At 39.1% G+C, this 22072-nt stretch overlaps 1 long non-coding RNA gene across 4 annotated transcripts; it reads left to right on the top strand.

Moving 5' to 3' along the window:
• Nucleotides 1-6439: 6439 nt before the first annotated feature.
• LOC121193613 lies at nt 6440-21744 on the top strand. Of its 4 annotated transcripts, none has more exons than XR_005895301.1 (6): nt 6440-6602; nt 17268-17403; nt 18311-18340; nt 18564-18638; nt 18828-19127; nt 21563-21744. It is a non-coding gene; the product is annotated as an uncharacterized LOC121193613 (long non-coding RNA). The 4 variants fall into 4 exon arrangements; XR_005895299.1 differs by lacking the exon at nt 6440-6602 and adding an exon at nt 16037-16370 and having other exon boundaries at nt 16827-17403; XR_005895300.1 differs by lacking the exon at nt 6440-6602 and adding an exon at nt 16040-16370.
• Nucleotides 21745-22072: the final 328 nt, after the last annotated feature.

Genomic DNA, 22072 nt, shown 5'->3' with positions numbered 1-22072 from the left:
ACTGCAGCAAGTGTAACCTGTGTAAACGGTAGTGAGCAGTGATATTGTGGAACAGAAATCACTTTTGGAAACACAGGGACATAAAATCCAGGTGAAAATAAGTTATACCTGCTCCTTTAAAGAGTAATTACACTTAAGCTAAAAATCCTGCCTATGATACCTTCTAGTTATTGCTATATGCTGGGTATTTTTCAGGGGTAAAATGAAAATGATGAGCCTTTGGTATGGCAAATACAGATGTGATTGTTGCTGCTTGTTTATGCATCAAGACCTGTAATCCCTAAAGGCCAGAGTGAATCCCCTCAAGACTAAAATTTACACTCATAAACAAGTTAATCTCCTCTTCACAGTTGGTATACTTTGTGCTGTTGTTGCTCTGACAAAGCATCAAAGACATCATGACTAATTTACCCAAACAAGCTGCTCTCCTCAGCCTCCCTCTGCCCTTTTTATTTCAGCGCTCTCTCACTCTTTACACCATCAAACGCCCTCTGAAGAAACACAGGGCTAGCTATAGCTTTGAACGATAGGTGCCTCTCATGTTGGCCTAAAAACAACAATGCAAAGGGCCCGAGCACTTTCCAGAACAAACACACATATCAAAAACACATATTAAATGTGTGCTTGCACAGCCTTGTCCATTTGTGTAAGAGTCTGAATCAACATTTAGCTAAGGGAAAAAACATTAGAATTTGTACAACGGAGCAAATCCCCAATAGTCATTCGAATTCCCCGAGAGCTCTCCACCTACTGTCCTTCCCATCTGGCCTTTCTGATCCAGCCCTCTAACTGGATCCTCCTCTTCCATACACATTACTGTGAATCACAGATGGAGTGGAAGGAAGGGAGATAGAGACAGAAGAGTAAAGAAGCTGATCAATAGGGAGAGAGGGAGCGCTCAAGCTATTTCTATAGACAGTGTTGAAGGATAAGGCTGGTCTTTAATCTTTTATCACGATCAACAAATTCGTAATCCCCTATGGAGATTGCAGTAGAGGTTTTTTGGGTGAGGGGGTGGCCCAGTTGCCTCAGTTTTTTTACTGAAAGGGGGGCTGACAGTGTCAGACTTAAAACCGTTGGAGTAGGAGGACAGCAGCACGCTGTAGCAGACAGAGGGGGATATTTATATGTGCTATACAGTCAATTTGTGTTTGCGCTAATTTACTAAAGGCCCCATGGAGGCTTTGCACCGGTAAAATGGAAGAAGAAAAGCACAGCTGAAATAGTCTTATGCAGTGTGTATCTGAAAGCGTTCCTGTTGTGAGGGACGATATATGGGAGGAGGAAACAGAAATGAATACAAATAGTCCCTGCACCTGTTTTATCACTGCACACTTTTTTTTAAACATGAACCATAATGGTGTAATAGCAGGTCCAGTCCTGCAATGCTTATTAAGTATACCCAATAAACTATTTTGTTATCCATTCACACAAATGATTAAGTCAGTAGAGTTTAAGAGTATTATCAAAAACCATTCACGATGGGCTGACCACGTCATAGTATTTAATATTTCCAGTCATACATAAAACATTTTTCCTGTGGGATGAATGGATGTCTACAATCCCAAAAGTGTCTCCTCTTAAACAAATATTTGAAATTCAATAACAGTCATTTTGCACGCCATTACCTTCCAGACATGTGCAACATGGTTCAAGCATGCTTCAAGCAAACAAGCCCAGCATCCAGTCTTTGGTGGTACTTTACATAAATCAAATTAACTGTGGCTGGACTTATTCTGTCATATTCATAAGTACGAAGCTAAATTGATAAATTGTGGTGACATAAAACTTTGCAGCAGGCTTTGTAAACATCCCAGAGAGGCTACACAAACCATACTTATTAGCAAAATAAATGTGTTGCTTGTTTTGGTCAAGAGTTTTGTCAAAGAATAGAAAACACTGAGGCCAGTGCTGAACTTTGAGGATAACTTTTTTTTGGTTTGTTTGTTTTTTTGTTTTTGAAACATTATAAACATTTTGAGAAATAAACACTATTATTATTGGTCAGTAAAATGAGCACTCAATAAAATAATAAAATAGTATAACAGAGATGCCTTCAGTATATAGCATATAGTTATATACATTTATTTATTATCTATTAAAGCTGCTTTCAATTAAAGTAGAATGTGTAACAAACTATTTAGATTGCATTTTGGAAATAATTTTGAAACAATATCAACGACGACTTCAGACAGTGCGGATTATTTGATGAGTTCAGGCATCTGGGTTCTCAAGTAAGTGCTATATTATTGCGAGGGAGTCCAGCCATAGTGGGCAATCAATATCCATTCAATGTCAGAATGTTTGCTGGTATTAGTCGGTGGAATTGACTTGGTCAGTGTGATGGATCTTGTGAGCCACTGGAAGAAGAGTCAGGAGACTGAGGTGTCCTCAGCAGTGGCATCTATTGATGCTCAGTGTATTGAGGAGAAGAGAGATGAGCAATACAAGCTGACGTTGTTTAATGGCACCCAATTCTGAAGCTGACCTTCCTAGTGATCGCATTTAACCCTGCACCTACGTCATACGTTCTACCTGTCCAAATAAGGATAGTCTTTGTGGGGCTACCTCACACACCTATACATGTGTAAAGATACTATGGGGTATCTACTGACATTAACTTGGGTTCTATATCCCAGTTACCTCTGTCCCACTAAGAGAGACCTTGTAATACTAACTGACCATGAGACACAAAGACACAGGCTGTTATGGCTATTTACCCCCTTCAACTGGTCACCCTGTCCGTCTTATCTTATGAGCGTCCCCACTATAACCTTTGTTGCTATGGCCACTGCTGATGGGAATGAACCAGCTGAATTCCATCAGACAGACTGTTCTAGAGACAGACAGTCAACTATTGTTTTTAGGGCCTATGTATAAGATCTATAAACCTAATACCAACTAAAGAAACCAAAGGAAGTAAATTCCTTCACAGTCAGTCCTCTCAATGGAGATCAAGAGGCCTCAATGGCTCAAGAGGCTCTAATTCATCATAGATACAGATATCTATCGATATGACAGAAACCACTTAAAACACTTTTAGTGTCCTTCTTCTATGTGTACTTGTATTTGATTTGTACAAAGTGCTTTGTGTATCAGTGAATATCATTTTTATCATTATGGCTTACAGTAGCACAAAATTGTGTTCTGAACTCTTGGCAGAGTTTCCTAATGGTTCAAATGTGAGATCATTAGCTTACCATGAAACCAGATGACCTTAAATGCTTCCTGCTGTATCAAAGACAGAGGGACATAAAAATGAGTGATACACCAGTAAATCAAAAGCTAAACTGTAGTGAAATCGATCTGCTGCTCAAGTGCACGCATAATGGAACTAAGCAGTTAAAGATTAATAAAAGACATCAACTAGAAGCCAAACTACGTATTTTGGCTTTCCTCAGTAAGCAGTCACAGTACATACTTGTAGAGGGCATTCTGAATATTATTTGACGACAAAAAAAAAAAAAAAAAAAAAAAAAAATCACACCTCAAGATAGATAGACAATAGATTCACACTGACATCCTCTCTCTATGAATATAGCAGGAAATAATAACATACAGTATATAAACAGGAAAATATTACAGGATACACTGATAATGTTAAACTATTTAGCTGTTAATATTAAAATTGGTGTATTCATTTTAATGCAGGCCTTGTGCCAGTGGGCACTGTAAGTTGTGTAAAGAATGAAAAAGCAGAATTAAAATATCTGTATCAAGAGCACACAGTTTGACCAATCAACTGTCTGAAGACTGAAATGAGTTGATTAAACGAGTCAAGCCTGGTGTGCTGCTGGTGCGCTGCACACAGAAAGACCATAACTCTTCTGTGTAAGGGCTCCAGACAACAAGCAACTACAATTCACAACTCCCTCAAGTTATAGCAGTCTCTTGTCTGGCCACTGAACTCAGCACCTTCTACAGCATATGTGAAAGACAGAAAGCTCCTCTTTCACATCCCACAGCTCACACCCAGCTGCCACTCACAGAGAACTCTGTCTCAACTTCCTATGACCATCACCAGCCTCAAAGTCCACAAGATTCTCACACCAGTAAAAGTGTCTGCTCAGCTCACTTTTATTGTGAAAGGTGAGGCTATCTGACAATTCTGTGAGTTCCTGAAGAGGTCTATTCAAACCCACTGCTATCTCTTAGTTGAATTCACAGGGGTGGGGTGGGGGGGTGTCCTCACTACATCCATTACCGTGTGGTAATCAGACTCACATTCACCTCCCTCACAGATATTTACACCTCTTGGGTCAGAAAGAGAGTGTGGGTAAGATAATGTCTGACCTGTCTGACCCTTTTCCAAAAACTCCCCTCTCAGAGGAAAATCAGACTGAAGGCTCTAAGAAGTAGGACCACCTGTCACCACCACAGCTTCTTTCCCCATGAAACAGCCATTTTTAACAAGGACAGCAGAAGACTGTAAACATACCAACTGCACTTTCAACCCATATTTCATATTGTACATAGAATGTGTCTTGTTGATATATTGTTTGTTCTGTACTGTGTAAGTGTATATAGCCTTTATTCATTTTTACATACACCACCACACCATAAATATCAGCTTAACACACACACAGTCTCTATTTAAATGAATGAATTAATTTTATATATGTACATTTACACTTATATATTTCTATCTATATTCTGATTTTTGCACATACACAGTTTTATCATGTTAATTTGTATACACATAGTCCACCCCACCACATAGAGCCTTTGCAATTTACTGTCCATTTCTTACACTGTTATGGTGACACCTGGACCATGTTGTGGAAAGCTGTTGTGTGTGTGTGTATATATCAACAGGAGACAGACAAAGCTCGGCACCAAAGTCATCTAGAAGAGGAGAGTCTCAGAGAGTAAAACAGGTTCTCACAATTTCTACGTTTTGACAACAGAGAGGAACCTGATTGGCCATTTGCCCCCAAACAACCTGACATTATGTAAATGTCCACTATATTACTATAGGCTGTATCTATGGCAGGAATCACATTACAGCTACAGAGAAAGAAGCTTCACCACAGAACATCTGGGATACATTTAGCATGATGTATCAGAGAAGAAATGATAAAAGATAGAATAAATGATTGAACAAAAATCATTCTAATTTTACTTTCAAAACCACACTAAATTCCTTCTGATTGTGATACTGATTCTAATGGCACAGGGTGAGGCAGGGTGGGAGGAACAGCTTTAAGATAACATTGGATTGTAATGGTGTTGTATAAATGAGGCCCCTGAAGTGAATTAGTATTAATTCGGGATGCTGAAAACCGAAACACCGAAAGAAATTATTATGCCAATTATTAGTACAATTACATGGCTATGACTGTGTACTAACCTTACAAAAATTGCAAGGCAATTGCGATGACATAAATTAATATGAATGTTTCAAAGAATAAATCAATTTAAACAATATTATGAAATTGTTCTTTCATAAAAACACAAAGTGCATATAAGTCAAGTGCATTTTAAAATTTTAGGACTACAACATAATAGTGTATCAAAACATAGATTGCCATAGCCCATATGTTAACCGTAGGCCTTTAACAACAACAAATGCACTAGGAATTGCAGCGCTTTACGTCCCCCACAGACGGAGTGGGCGATTTTCCTTTTCTGTGCTGCATTCCTCTCATATTCAGCATAGCGATTGAGATGTTTGGATTTCAGGTGATAAATTAAACCCGATGTGGAGAAATTCTTTGCAGATGTGCCCCCTCTTGAAATTTCGACAATACGTGTTTTGCAAATCGCTATCCATGTGTCTTTCTTAGATTAGGCTTCTTAGATTAGACTTAGAAATACGTCCACACCGCAGACATGTTGGCCTTTCCAGACAAGCTTGTACTGGCTGCGGTTTTCGCTTGTGTCATCACAACATCCTGTTTCAGCCGTGTTGTTTCAGTGATAAAAGTCTTTCAGCCGAAAACCGAAAATGTCCTTCATATGGCATTGCTAACAGTAAATGAACCCCTTCCCAAACCACTTTTCTCTAAGCAACACAAACATAGCTGAAACTAAAATCAATCAATCAAGTGGCAATTTTGTAGTACTGTTAGCAGTACTCATTTCTACACCTTTCATAAACCTATTGATCATAACAGCCCCAGCTGTGATGCAAAGAGCAGCTGGATGGATGATAATCACCCAGGAAACTGTAACAAGGAAGCGTGTATGGAAAAATGGGTGGAGATACATGAGGACAATGCCACCATCCACAGAGCACGAAAGGCCACTGAATGGTTTGATGACAACAATCATCAGATCTTAACTCAACTGAACACTGGATCAATGCCAAGGAACACTGAGACTTGTCCAGCCACTTACTAAGACGCTTTATGTTGTTTTTGTTTTTTTTGTTTTTTAAATTAGTCACCAGCCTGTATATTTTTTATGATGAGGTACATGGGTCTAATGTCAGAATAAGAACTACAAAGAGAAGGAAGAGAGTGAGTTGTAACTGGTTAAACTAGTTCATGATGACCCAGGAATCCTGTACTGGATTATAATCAGCTCTGCTTGTACGAACCTGTCTTGTCTGTAACAGACAAAGTTGCCAGGCAGACAATGACATGGGATCTCTCTATAAGGTAAATCATTTTAAATTTTTATCACAACAGACAAATATATTTTCTTGGCAATAATGAATGTATAAAAAGGTATAAGAAGATAGTGGTAGTGTTCTCTACCACAACTGACTACATGGAGGCTAGGTTCACATACAGCAACAGCAGGCAGGCAGATGCGACTTTAAACGTCCTGCCTGGTGGCATCAAGGAAAAGTCAGTTGATGGGGTGTGGTGTATGTAAAGTGCATGTAAAATGTTCTGGCTTGAAAGGATTAATGCTCCTGACAATCATAAAAAGAGCAGAACCGAGGACTGAATTCAAGGATATTTCACAGGTCAACAAGGCAGTTTTAATGGAGCACAAACAGCTAACTTCAACAGTTCAGCTTGAGAATGGGTTAAGGGATTTTAGCAGCAAGTTAACCACCATTTTCCTCCTTTTTGTGACAGACATCGAACCAAATGGAAAGGAAGACAAATGAGGATACTACAGTGTGTTTGAGGGTGGGAGGCTCTGGATTGCTTGGCTGGACATTATCCTCAATGAAATCATCTTGGTTCTGGACAATACTGCAAAGGACTGACTAATACTAACAGAAAAAAGACAAGAAGATCATAATGCAACAGTTCCTGCATCAATCAAAGTCATGGCAACAAAACTGAGAGGATATGGAGATTACAAAATGACTGTTGAACAAGAAAACCATCTCACACAAGACCAACTCAGCAGGAAGAGACTTTTCCTTTTACTACACTGTAATTTTACACACTCTTTGTCATGGATGAGATAATGACACCCATCGGTGTACAACACATCAAAGAACTGAGGAACTGTGGAGGTCCTTGTCAGTCTTACATCAATGTAGGGAGCTCACACAGTTAAGATCTTGGGAGTCTTTTTTAGTTTCCGTGGAAGCCGCTAACAAGAAGATCCAACCACACATGGCCTATTGGATATCTTTTTTACAGAACCATGTATTTCTAAAATCTTGGAAAGAGATTCAGCTCAATATTCCAGGTAAGCTGAGATTTTAAATTGTCTGCCCTGACTTCCTCAGAGGTGTCACCATGGAGGTCGATAGGCCCAATTTTAAAATATCCTTAAGCCCCCCCAAACAATCTGGGGGGAGTCAAGAATAGTTAACAACCATATTTCTGGTTGTTTATATCAATGTAGTGTAAACGACATAGAGAGCGCATATCCAATCCACTTTTTCACTGAGCGCATGCCCAGTCCACTTCATGAGAGGGAACAGGATTTCCTGTGTCCCCTGGAATAGGAGTCCGGGCGATTCATTACCTTTCACTGGTAGGCTGCACAGACTATACGGTAGCAGTAGCATACTGACAGACATTTGTTATGATTAAAATATAATTTAATGTCAATGTACTGGCTGTACCTTTAAATTTGGCAGAAAACCGTCTGCTGTTTCTCTAACCTAAACCTAACTTGGCTGAGAGTGCAGCATTAAACGGTGCTAACAGACCGAGAAGAGATAGGTGTTGCACACACTGCATTGCGAGATTTTCTTTTGGGGGGTTCAGTCAAGAACTGAGAGGAGAATCATGAAAATGGTAAGGTTATGGTTATTTATATGTTATTGGTTTAAAATGCCATTATTTGTCTTTACATACACGATTGCAGTGATAACGCGATAACAAGAAGCGTGGTGTGGACGCCACGTGTGATTATTCTCTTTTGAAAACATAATGTGAAGGCAAAAACTATAACCTCTCAAACTTTTGGTTTTGTAATTAGACTCTCTCTTGGTTTTCTTACAACTGAAAACCATTCACCTGACATATTTATATCTATTTATTCCAAAAAGTCAGTGTCATGTTAAGTTTACTGTTAAGACTTTTGAACAAATTTCTCCATCAATGAGTTCAGCAGAGTTTAATCTGATCAAACAACAAACATATCATGGTCTTGTTGAGCCCTGAAAACAAAAATATCCAGTCATACATTTTTTTTTCGGCCTTCCTATTCTGTGTATGATCCTGTGACTCAACGGATCTATCTTGCTGTCCACGATTGCAGTGATAACGCGATAACAAGAAGCGTGGTGTGGACGCCACGTGTGATTATTCTCTTTTGAAAAAATAATGTGAAGGCAAAAACTATAACCTCTCAAACTTTTGGTTTTGTAATTAGACTCTCTCTTGGTTTTCTTACAACTGAAAACCATTCACCTGACATATTTATATCTATTTATTCCAAAAAGTCAGTGTCATGTTAAGTTTACTGTTAAGACTTTTGAACAAATTTCTCCATCAATGAGTTCAGCAGAGTTTAATCTGATCAAACAACAAACATATCATGGTCTTGTTGAGCCCTGAAAACAAAAATATCCAGTCATGCATTTTTTTTTCGGCCTTCCTATTCTGTGTATGATCCTGTGACTCATCGGATCTATCTTGCTGTCCCCCGTGGTGTTCCTAAACCCCAGGCTTGGAACTACTGGCTTAGACATTTGGCCTCATCAGTGGGCCACTCAGCTGGTACAGGTGGAGGGTGGGAACAGCGATGGAGCTCAGGTAAATGGGGACAAACCATCTTTGCACAATCAGAATCATCTAACCAACCTCTTTAGTATAACTTACTAAAATCAGTTTTCAACTGTTTTCAGTGATAACAAAAATCAAGAAAAAGCCCAATGGAGATATTACATTTACAAGGATCCGTGAAGAACACTGGACTCGTCCACTGAGTGAAACTACATGTAGAGGGACTGTAACAAGGTAAATAAATACTTAACACGACTCACAAACCCTACTATGAGCAAAAAATATATTAAAGACTGCAGTTTTGTACTAAATAATGAGTTGTATTGCACAGAGACTTTCCTAACAGGTAACATGATTCAGATTTGTTCAGGAACAATCCCTCCATTCATCCTCCAAACACACAAAAACAGCACACTGTGATACAAGTCAGAACATGACAGAGCTAAAACTGTCTGTGCTTCATTGTGTTTACTTCAAAAAATTTAAAATAGTTACAGTGGATACACATCTCAACAACACTTAGAAGTAGAGGTAGAAGTAGAGGAATCAAAATTTTTTTTACATACTGCTTAATGTTTAAAGGTGGTGATGACAGACTGGGATGGACAGGGTGACGAGGAAAGATGCAACACAGACTCACTGTGTCAAGGTCAAGTTAATTACCACCTTGGCTAAGGACAGCCCAAATAATTATTATTACTCAGCCCCAGGGTAAATGTTACCTTGTACATTTCCAGGGCAAATAATGTATAAATTTCTTTATTATTAAGATTATTAATAATCTTTTATTAAGATTTTGGGTGGAGAAGTGGAAGAGCACAGCACACACAAATTTATGAGTGGAACTAAAGTTAATCATCCTGGGGCCAAGCTCTCATATAAATCACAGAGATAAGGATTGTGAATTAGCGTCAATCATTTAAAATGCTCAAAATCTCCACACTTTTCACTTCTACCTCAATACCATATTTTTATATTCTGGGGAAAAATTAAATTAATTAATGTACAATTGGATTAAACTGAAAAAGGAATTTCAGGGATTAAAAAAGATATTTCACCACCACATATGACTAAAAACATGTAATCAATGCATTTTATATGAGCCCATGATCCACAAGGGAAAGATGTTTGAATGTATTTCAGTTATTGCCTACATCAGTGTTAAGAAAGCTGGGGTGACAACATTTAGATGCAAAGGGGAAAAAAATGCACCCAAATCTGGATTATTATCAAGATCTCCACCAAACTGTAGAAACTCATAGGGAGGGGGAGACTTTGTAATAATCTTCTCCTTCTCTGAATCATAACTCAGTTATTCAGAGTATCATTATCTCAGATGTGCATCTGAAATAAACATACATAAATAAACCTCATAAGCTTCAGCTTGACTGCACAGACCAACACTATTTGATTCACATCATGTTCACACTCATCAAACGAGTCAATGAGTCCTCAGGCCTTGTATCAACATTTATTTTTTAATCTTTCAGCCTGTCTGTATGTTTAATCATAACTGCTTTTTCTGGAGGACGTCACTTTTAAAATTCATCAACTGTCTCTGTTCTTGCTCACACTTACAGTCGCTGTGGTCCATGCATGAAGATGAAGGCCCTTTTTGGAATAATTTCCCTGCTGCGTCCTTTTATTATTGCTTTAGTAAATAAACAAAAGTGACAGATTTCATAAATAAACATTCATAAACATTTCATAAATGTTAACCAGTGTGTTTTTAATTTATATTCTTTGATTTTAATGTGTGGTGTGTTTTATTGCATGTATTGCACACTGGGAGTGTATTGTGCTTTTATTCTGAAAAGCCCATGCGGATGTCACTCCCCACGGTGTAATCACCTGCACCTGTGGAGCTTAAGATTGGCGAGGAAGTTTGCAGAGGAAACCGGAAAACAGAGCGCGGAGAGCACAGACGAGAACGCGGAGGAGACTCAGGGGACAGGCTGCAGGACCATGCCGGAGCTGCCGTTGACGGAGAAACCAGGGACGGATTGTTTGCAGGCTCCATGAAGAAGCGGGCAGAGTGTTACTCTGCCCAGCGGTGTGAGTAACGATCTTCGGCGAAGCGTAACCACAAAGTTATAAGAGGAAGACAGATGGGGCTTCCACCCCTCTAGAAGACATGGACAGTGCAGTGAAAGAGGTGGAGAAGGGGGAGTCCATTGGTCAGGTGGCAAGGCAGATGAACATATGCAGGATTACATGAAAATAGATGGAAAAGAAATAAGGCCAGGATATAAAAGAACTGGACTTGCCAATCAAGTCTTTGATGAACATATGGAGAAAGAGCTGGCAGAACATATAAACACACCAGCAGCAATGCTTTACGGTCTAAGTGAACTGGCTTTTGAGTATGCATGAAGAACTTGACATCAATATCCCTTCCAGCTGGATTTGAGAGGAAAAAGCTGGTTTGGTTAAGTGTGCATTTATTAAGAAAAAGTAATAGTGAACACTAAAATCCAAGATGGCGCAGCTTAAATGCCCATGGTTTGGTCACAAAACCGACTCCCCAAAACCAATGGATGACGTCACGGGTGCTACGTCCATGTCTTATACCAGGGGTGTCAAACCTGTCCACAAAGGGCCGGTGTGGCTGCAGGTTTTTGTTCCAACCAATGAAGAGCACACAGTTTGACCAATCAACTGTCTGAAGACTGAGATCAGTTGATTAAATGAGTCAAGTCTGGTGTGCTGCTGCTTGGTTGGAACAAAAACCTGCAGCCACACCGGCCCTTTGTGGACAGGTTTGACACCCCTGTCTTATACAGTCTATGATTCACACCCACTGTTACCTCTTAGTTGAATTCAACAGAGGGAGGTGTATCCTCACTACATCCATTACCGTGTGGTAATCAACTATCACCTCATTGCTTAAAAGTGCCAACACTAAATTTCAAGCTGATTCGCTCATGGTGTGTCACCTTCATCCGTAGTCTGTAATCCCATTGAAAACACAACATGGCAGTAGTGACGTGAAACTTTCTTTCCATATATTCTGACTTTCATTCCATATATGTGCAATAATTTCCTAAACAGCATACCATACATTATTTATTTATTTATTTATATTTATATTTATATATACTAGTGGTGGGCCGTTATCGGCGTTAACGTGCTGCGTTAACGTGAGACTCTTAACGTGCGATAAAAAAAATCTCGCCGTTAATCTATTCTCAAAATTGGGTTGGGAGCTGGGTCTATACTCACTGACTTTCACCTTGATATTTTAGCGCGGATGTATACCTAGCCGAATTGCATTGTGGGGGGGCGAGAACGACTTGTCAACATGGATGCAGCTTTGAAGCCACCGGGTTTGCTTGGGGGGAAATTTATTTTTAAGAAGCTTCCCGATGGAAACCTCGACAAGAGTAAGGTTGTTTGCACCTTGTGCAATGCGGAATTAGTATACTGTAGGAGTTCTACCAGTCTTAAGTACCACCTAAACGCAAAGCATCCCTTTGCTAATTCCTCGGAAGATGCCGGCCCAAGCACTGTAGTAGCGCATACGAAGCGCCGTCAAGCTACTTTGTTTGAGTGCAACCGAGGCAAGCCCGTCAGCACAGCCCTCTCAGCCAGGCTAACTAATCTCCTTACTCAGTGGATTGCCACCAGCTGCCGGCCCATCAGCGTGGTTGAAGATGGTGGGCTCGAGCTTGTTCTCCAGACGGCTACAGGTGACCCGTCTTACAAACTACCTGCGAGGCGAACTATTATTAGGAGAATACACGACCAGTACACCGCAGAGAAAGCCGCAGAGACTTTTTTCTTTAGCAGGGCATATTGTGCAGAAGAGGAGATCTAGTTTGTCACCAGAAAATGTGAACAAGCTGGTCTGCCTGAGTGACTGGTGGAAGAAGGAGAAATAGAGCTTGGACTGGACTTGGACCTCTTATGTAGGCTTACAGTAAAATTCATGTGTTACTGAATAAACTGTTTGTAAACACAAGTATGTCTTACTGAACATGATTTATTTTCATCAAGAATCAAACGACATTCTCAAGCAGTTAGTGATGCATTTTGGAAACAGGAGATGAGCCCCTGGTCTAATGTGCCACCTGGTTTAAAAACGATTGTCTAAGACTTAGTTTTAATCATTATTTAGGTAGCACACATATTCTGAATGCCTTCGGTAAAATTCAAATGAGCCATTTTAATCTAGATTAATCTAGATTAATTTCATGATTACATTGAGATTAATCTAGATTAAAAAAAATAATCTATGCCCACCACTAATATATACACTTTATATACACTTTGTTTCCTAGAAGAGGAGAGTCTCAGAGAGAAAAACAGCTTCTCACAATTTCTAGGTTTTGACAACAGAGTGGAACCTGATTGGCCATTTGCCCCGGAACAACCTAACATTATGTAAATGTCCACTATATTACTATAGGCTGTATCTATGGCAGGAATCACATTACAGCTACAGAGAAAGAAGCTTCACCACAGAACATCTGGGATACATTTAGCATGATGTATCAGAGAAGAAATGATAAAAGAAATAATAAATGAATGAACAAAAATTCTAATTTTACTTTCAAAACCACACTAAATTCCATCTGATTCTAATGGCACAGGGTGAGGCAGGGTGGGAGGAACAGCTTTAAGATGACATTGGATTGTAAAGGTGTTGTATAAATGAGGCCCCTGAAGTGAATTAGTATTAATTTATTTTTATTAACCATTGCTTTTGACTAATAATCTTTGGCATTATCTTCACCAGGAAACAAAGTGTACAAAGTGTGCTTGTACAACAATGAGACACAATGGATGGTGGGAAAGGAGCTGCAACATTTAACTCCTGTTCAAACACAAAATGCACCTGCAGGTATAATAGGAGCAATGCAGCAGTCTCATTATTCAACTAACCTCTTTATTTAACTTGCAGTAACTGGAGTTACCATGGACAAAAATAAAAATAAAAAACTAGCAAGCTAAAGGGACATGTTGAAATGGAATGTATCTATGTCTTCAGTCTGATGGGAATGAGCTGCTGTGCTGCCACTTTTAATGGAACTCTAACTGGGAAATTCTGGGATGAAAACTATCATCTTACTCTATAGTCCTTCATATGGCATTGCTAACAGCAAATGAACCCCTTCCCAAACAACTTTTCTCTAAGCAACACAAACATAGCTGAAACTAAAATCATTTAAAAGCGGCAATTTTGTAGTACTGACTGTTAGCAATACTCATTTCCACACCTTTCATAAACCTATTGATCCTAACAGCTCCAGCTGTCTTTAAGCTTGTATGTCAAACACGCAGAACAAAACAGTTTTTCATCTAAGCGGCAGACGAAGTACAGGTGTGTGACATTATTCAAAATATGTTTGTTAAAAAACAAAAACAGGATGTGTGAAAACGGACTTACATCCATTATATGGAAAGAAATATGACTCTATTCCAGTGCTAAAGTTGCACCTAGGAAGAATCTTCGTTAATACATTAGCAAAAGCAGCTCAGTAAGTAGGGCCAAATGGGGGCTGCGTTTTGAAGTTTTTCTGAGAAGCCAAATACTGATTAATGCAGATTTAAGTCCTGTGTATTATTTTATCAACATGCATTCTGTAAACAGACTCCATTTTTATCTAGCTACTTTCATGTGCAGAAATTACAGGGAAAGTCCAGGGACAAGCATCCATCTGCAGTGGAGAACCAAGAGTCAACAGATTTTCAGACTGCATGAGGTAACTTCACTGACCTATACATTGTCATCAACAATCAGAAGATAGCAACTGTTGTCAAATTAATGTCTTTCTGTCAGTAACTAGCTTCATGTTGGAGAAGCAGAGATGGAGCTACTCTATCCCATCCTTTTAAAGATAAAGTACTTCATTATATCTATGATCTGTTTGATCAGTATAAGGGGAATACATTGTGGTACTTTGATATATATCCACTGAGTCTATTCATCTTCTTCCTGTTTACATTTAGCTGTGGTGAGGTAGCCTCCTAGGACACACCTGTCTTTTAACACAATATTAGCCATTGTTAGCTCCACTGGTGCAGCAGATTGTGACAACAAAAACGAAAGGGAGGGGTCAATAACAAAAACAACAAATATAACAAAAAGGTTTATATGTTAAAATCATAATAAATGTTTCATGGCTTTTTTTGTTTTCTAGAGGATCCACCTCCTACAGTCAGAGATGCAAAGAGCAGCTGGATAGAGTGTGTTTGCTGTAGGCTACTGGTTCAATTGTTAAGTAAATGTAACAGTCAACACTTAGAAAACAACATTGCTAGTGTATAAGATGAAGCCTGCTGCACCTGTTGCCCCACTCAGATAAATATTACCAGCCACCACTGGCTTGACACCATAGCTTCAACCATATGTCATCCTTGGGATGGGAGGAATGTAAATGACTGATACTAATGATAGAGCAGAAAGTCCAGCTAATCCAATGATCTGCGGTGAGCAACCTACATTTATATGTGATAGTAAACCTGGAATCTCAATACTAGTGAAATCTGAAGTATTTTTGCTTGATTTGTTGTAAGGGGAAGAGAGGAGGCTGAACTTGATAGACTACTCATCAACTGAAAAGAAAAGCAGAGGTTCATTCTTGTATGTGAAAGAAAACAGTCTTTGCATTGTGTGGTTGGCTACTTGTCAAATAGGGAGTTGTTAAAGCCAGGCATATATGACTGAGCAACAAGCAATCAGCCTTACTGGAGGTGATGACCTGGATGTTGGGGTCAAAGTATACCCACCTCCAAGAAGTACACCTTCCACTTCCAATACTGAAGATGATGAACCTGTTCCTATTTTATGCTGTTAACTGCTCTACAGAGAGCAGGAAGAGGGTGGCAGAAGTGTTTCAACACACATGATAATAACCCAGGAAACTGTAACAAGGAAGCGTGTATGGAAAAATGGGTGGAGACACATGCCACCATCCACAGAGCATGAAAGGCCACTGAATGGTTTGATGACAACAATCATCAGATCTTAACTCAACTGAACACTGGATCAATGCCAAGGAACACTGAGACTTGTCCAGCCACTTACTAAGACGCTTTATGTTGTTTTTTTTTGTTTTTTTAAATTAGTCACCAGCCTGTATATTTTTATGATGAGGTACATGGGTCATAATAAGAACTACAAAGAGAAGGAAGAGAGTGAGTTGTAACTGGTTAAACTAGTTCATGATGACCCAGGAATCCTGTACTGGATTATAATCAGCTCTGCTTGTACGAACCTGTCTTGTCTGTAACAGACAAAGTTGCCAGGCAGGCAATGACATGGGATCTCTCTATAAGGTAAATCATTTAAAATTTTTATTACAACAGACAATTATATTTTCTTGGCAATAATGAATGTATAAAAAGGTATAAGAAGATAGTGGTAGTGTCCTCTACCACAACTGACTACATGGAGGCTAGGTTCATATACAGCAACAGCAGGCAGGCAGATGCGACTTTAAACGTCCTGCCTGGTGGCATCATTTAAAAGTGGCATCACGGAAAAGTCAGTTGATGGGGTGTGGTGTATGTAAAGTGCATGTAAAATGTTCTAGTACGACAAAGGATGGCTTGAAAGGATTAATGCTCCTGACAATCATAAAAAGAGCAGGACCAAGGACTGAATTCAAGGACATTTCACAGGTCAACAAGGCAGTTTTAATGGAGCACAAACAGCCAACTTCAACAGTTCAGCTTGAGAACGGGTTAAGGGATTTTAGCAGCAAGTTAACCACCATTTTCCTCCTGTGACAGACATCGAACCAAATGGAAAGGAAGACAAATGTGGATACTACAGTGTGTTTGAGGGTGGGAGGCTCTGGATTGCTTGGCTGGACATTATCCTCAATGAAATCATCTTGGTTCTGGACAATACTGTAAAGGACTGACTGATACTAACAGAAAATACAAAGACAAGGAGATCATAATGCAACAGTTCCTGCATGAATCAAAGTCATGGCAACAAAACTGAGAGGACAGGGAGATTACAAAATGACTGTTGAACAAGAAAACCATCTCACACAAGACCAACTTTTCCTTTTACTACACTGTAATTTTACACACTCTTTGTCATGGATGAGATAATGACACCCATCGGTGTACAACACATCAAAGAACTGAGGAACTGTGGAGGTCCTTTGTCAGTTTTGCATTTTACATCAATGTAGGGAGCTCACACAGTTAAGATCTTGGGAGTTTTTTTTTTAGTTTCTGTAGAAACTGTTAACAAGAAGATCCAACAACACATGGCCTATTGGATATCTTTTTTACAAAGCCATGTATTTCAAAAATCTTGGAAACAATTCTAGAGAGATTCAGCTCAACATTCCAGGTAAGCTGAGATTTTAAATTCTCTGCCCTGCGTTTCTTAAAGGTGTCACTTTTTCTTTTTTTTAATCTTAGTCAGAGACCCGTAACATTGAGGAATTAATGTAAATGTACTGGCTGTACCTTTAAATTTGGCAGAAAACCATCTGCTGTTTGAGTTGAGGGAGCCCTCAAAGAATCTCAGCAGCAATAAGGATTCTGTTCAGCATCTGTGCAGCATTAAACAATGCTAACAGACTCGAATGTAACTTGGTGACGCAGGTCAAGACCGGCGTTCCTCTCGCGTTGTATCACGTGAATTAAGGACAAAATGGCTACTTCCTGTTTGTTTAGACTGGTCACCATTTTAGAAGTTTTCATAGAGGCTACACGCCGCTAAAGACCTACTAAAAGCTTGTAAACCTATTATCAGACAACTTAGAAGTCAGTTCTGACAATGGTAAGGTTATTGCTCTCTGTTATTGGTATCTAATTGTTTAAAATACCAAGATTTTCTTTACATACACGATTGCAGTGATTTAACACGTAGAAGAGTTGGGCGTCGGAGTCGTCGACTCACCAATATGTGTGATTAAGATAAAGAGAGATAAAGTTTTGACAACTCTTGAATGAAGGAACTCATTTTACTAGTCGAGTGAACAAGGACAGTGTTTTTATTTTGCATGGTAAACTGGATTAGAGATGATTTGATTATTCTCCTGTCGAGTGATTTTCTTACAACTGAGAAAAGCCATTTACCTGACATATTTATATCTATTTATTCCAAAAAGTCAGTGTCATGTCAAGCTTACTGCTAGACTTTTGAACAAATTTCCCCATCAATGAGTTCAGCAGAGTTTAAGAAGTTAAGTGCTGATCAAACAACAAGCCTGTAAGTAATATATATTATGGTCCTGTTGTTTTGTGCTCAGGTTCGGCCATTCGAGGACTTGTCTGTTCCTGTAAGTATAATCATTTCTCCGGTTGGGCCTTGATGTTGTGCTCCAGTTTATTTATTGTACAGTCACACGGCATTGTTTCACTTTCAAACAGACATACACAAATACACTCACACACACTGTTAACTGTTTGATAGAGCAGACTTAATATTTAATCATGAAATATTGGTTCTATAATTAAAGACATGTAGAATCCTGTCTCTGCTTATTTTCCTTCACTCTTTAGGTACAATGTGAGACCGACCCTACTGGTCTGAATGGAGTTGTGGTGTATGGTGATCGGACTTATCCCTTAAATTCTGTAAGTATATATACAACTGAATGAACATTTACACAGTGAAAACTGATTTGTCCCATATTTCATATTTTAGAGCCCTGAAAATACAAAAATATCCAGTCAGTCATTTTTTTTCTGCCTTCCTATTCTGTGTATGATCCTATGACTCATCTGATCTATCTTGCTGTCCCCCGTGGTGTTCCTAAACCCCAGGTTGGGAGCCATCAGCCTAGAGATTGGGCCTCATCTGTGGACCACTCAGCTAGTACAGGTGGAGGTTTGGAACAGCAATGGAGCTCAGGTAAATGGGGACAAACCATCTTTGCACAATCAGAATCATCTAACTAACCTCTTCCTCATCTGAGTATAACTTACTAAAATCAGTTTTCAACTGTTTTCAGATATAACGAATATGGAGTTCAGACATCATGGATATTTGACATGTACAGGGACTCGGAATGAGCACCTGACTCATCCACTGAGTGAAACTACACGTAGAGGGACTGTACCATGGTAATTAAATACTTAACACGACTCACAAACCCTACCATGAGCAAAAAAAAAAAGTATTAAAGACTGCAGTTTTGTACTAAATAATGAGTTGTGGTAGACAGAGACTTTCCTAACAGTCTGATTGCAGCTGACATGTTGATGATTCAGTTTTGTTCAGGAACAATCCCTCCATTCGTCCTCCAAACACACAAAAACAGCACACTGTGATACAAGTCAGAACATGACAGAGCTAAAACTGTCTGTGCTTCATTGTGTTTACTTCAGAAAATTTTAAATAGTTACAGTGGATAAACATCTCAACAACATTTAGGTGCTGCTGAATGTTTAAAGTTGGTCATGACAGACAGGGAGTGGTGAGGAAAGATGCAACACAGACACACTGTCAGTTATTTACAAGCATGGCTAAGGAGAGCCTGTTCAGACATGGCATTAAAATGTGTCTCAGGTGATCAGATCACAGGTGGACAGCTCTAAGTTACAGGTATAAATACACTGACACACACTGAGGATGCATTTGAGATCCAATCACTCTGCCCTTTGCCACATTAAAGGACCACCTATTTAAGTGATGTCATCTATGTAAGACGATGCATGCACTCATTCGTAAACCAATACAAGTTGTACAAATCGTGTAAGGTGACTTCGGCCCGGGATGTCCGAAATTTTCAAAAAGCTCATAGAAACATATTGCATCAAACATCTTAAGCGATTTTGGTTAGTTTGCCTGGAACACGCCAAGACACACCAGACTAGGCACAGGAAGTGCAATGCCACCTCCCAGTGGTCAAAAACAACTATTTGCACACAGGCGAAGTGAGATCCAATCGGAAGCGGTCAGTCAAGACGCATGTGGAGATGCATTTTAATACCAAGAGTGAGCTAACATACTCAGAGCTGTCCACTTCTGATGGGATCACCTGACTTGCATGCTAATGCAAAGTCTGAGCAGGGTCTAGGAGGCATTAATAACCCCCCTCCCCCATTAAGCACTGATTTGTGCTGGATGAATTTGTCAAGCAGGAAGATAATTAACTGGGCCAGCAGATAACTAAGAATTTCAAACTGCAAAACTCTCACCTCCTGCTAACTGCATTTAATAATTTACAGCCTGAATACATTTGGCTCCATTTGGGTGATGTTTTCTTTTTTTTTCTTTTTTTTTGGCACTTCATTTGTATTCATTAATATTCATAGGATGTCAATATTTTGGGGTTGTTCATTTGTTATACTGGAAGAGACCAGGGGAGGATGGAAGTAAAGATAAGGAGAGTGTATTACTCACTAATAACTCAGTTTTCATCATCTTCCATCTGATAATATTTCTATCTGTCTTTTTTATTAAGATTTTGGGTGGAGAAGTGGAAGAGCACAGCACAGACAAATTTATGAGTGGAACTAAAGTTAATCATCCTGGGGCCAAGCTCTCATATAAATCACAGAGATAAGGATTGTGAATTAGCGTCAATCATTTAAAATGCTCAAAATCTTCACACTTTTCACTTCTACCTCAATACCATATTTTTTATATTCCGGGGAAAATTTTAATTAATTAATGTACAATTTGATTAAACTGAAAAAGGAATTTCAGGGATTAAAAAAGATATTTCACCACCACATATGACTAAAAACATGTAATCAATGCATTTTATATGAGCCCATGATCCACAAGGGAAAGATGTTTGAATGTATTTCAGTTATTGCCTACATCAGTGTTAAGAAAGCTGGGGTGACAACATTTAGATGCAAAGGGGAAAAGAAATGCACCCAAATCTGGATTATTATCAAGATCTCCACCAAACTGTAGAAACTCATATGGAGGGGGAGACTTTGTAATAATCTTCTCCTTCTCTGAGTCATAACTCAGTCAAATCTCGACAGACATGAAACATGTCTTGGTATTATACAGAGAGTATCTATCTCAGATGTGCATCTGAAATACACATACATAAACTTCATAAGCTTCAGGAGGGGCCATTCATCCTACTTTTAATAATGCCAGTTTCCTACGGTGTAAACTACTATGGGCTAAGGAGTATACCTGACATTACAGCAGGTATATGTGTTCTGAAAAGTTGCTCTCATATGTGCTCTGAACAAGATTAAAATCACTGACCGGTGTGTGTAATGTTAAAATCACCCCACCTCGTTGAAATAAAGAGAAATAAATCCAGACTGAATGAAGCTTGACACATCACTCCAAAATATCTCAAAGGCGTTAAGAAGGGTTAACTCCACAGACCAACGCCATTTGATTCACATCGTATTCATACTCATCAAACCATTCAGTGAGTCCTCAGGCCCTGTATCAACATTCATTATGTGTCTCCACTCATTCTTTTTTAATCTTTCAGCCTGTCTGTATGTTTAATCATAACTGCTTGTTTTGGAGGGCGTCACTTTTAAAATTCATGAACTGTCTCTGTTCTTGCTCACAGGTGCAGTCACAATGGTCCATGCATGATGATGATGATGATGATGATGATAATGATGGCACTTTTTGGAACAATCTTCCTGTTGCTCTTTGTAGTTATTATTTTAGTAAATGAAGTAGGTAATTAAAATAATAATTTTGTTTACATAATTTGTAACAAATAAAACAATTTTCTAATTGAGTGTTCATCACGTCTAACACGTTGTCCAAACATTTGCCTGTAGCTCAGGTCTGAAGGTGAGCAGTGACCAGTGTTTTCCCTTCATGAACCCCTTATCAAAATGTTCCTCTAAATATCAGAGTAGAGTTAAAAGATGGTTTCAAATACAAGATTGACATGCTCCAGCTCGAGTGAGATTACCCTCAGATGTCAGAGCCACCTCTCAAGACAACAGGTCGTTTAATCTGAGATTTCGTGCTGGAGAAAATCAGTGGTGGCTCTTTTTGTTCTGGACAACATATAATTTGTGGAGTCCTGGGGTGATAATTACCAATCATTAGAGCTCCCCTGATG

This window comes from Toxotes jaculatrix, chromosome 14, assembly GCF_017976425.1.
Source record: "Toxotes jaculatrix isolate fToxJac2 chromosome 14, fToxJac2.pri, whole genome shotgun sequence".
In the NCBI taxonomy this organism is placed as follows: Eukaryota; Metazoa; Chordata; class Actinopteri; family Toxotidae; genus Toxotes; species Toxotes jaculatrix.
This window is presented reverse-complemented; position numbering and strand designations above follow the sequence as displayed.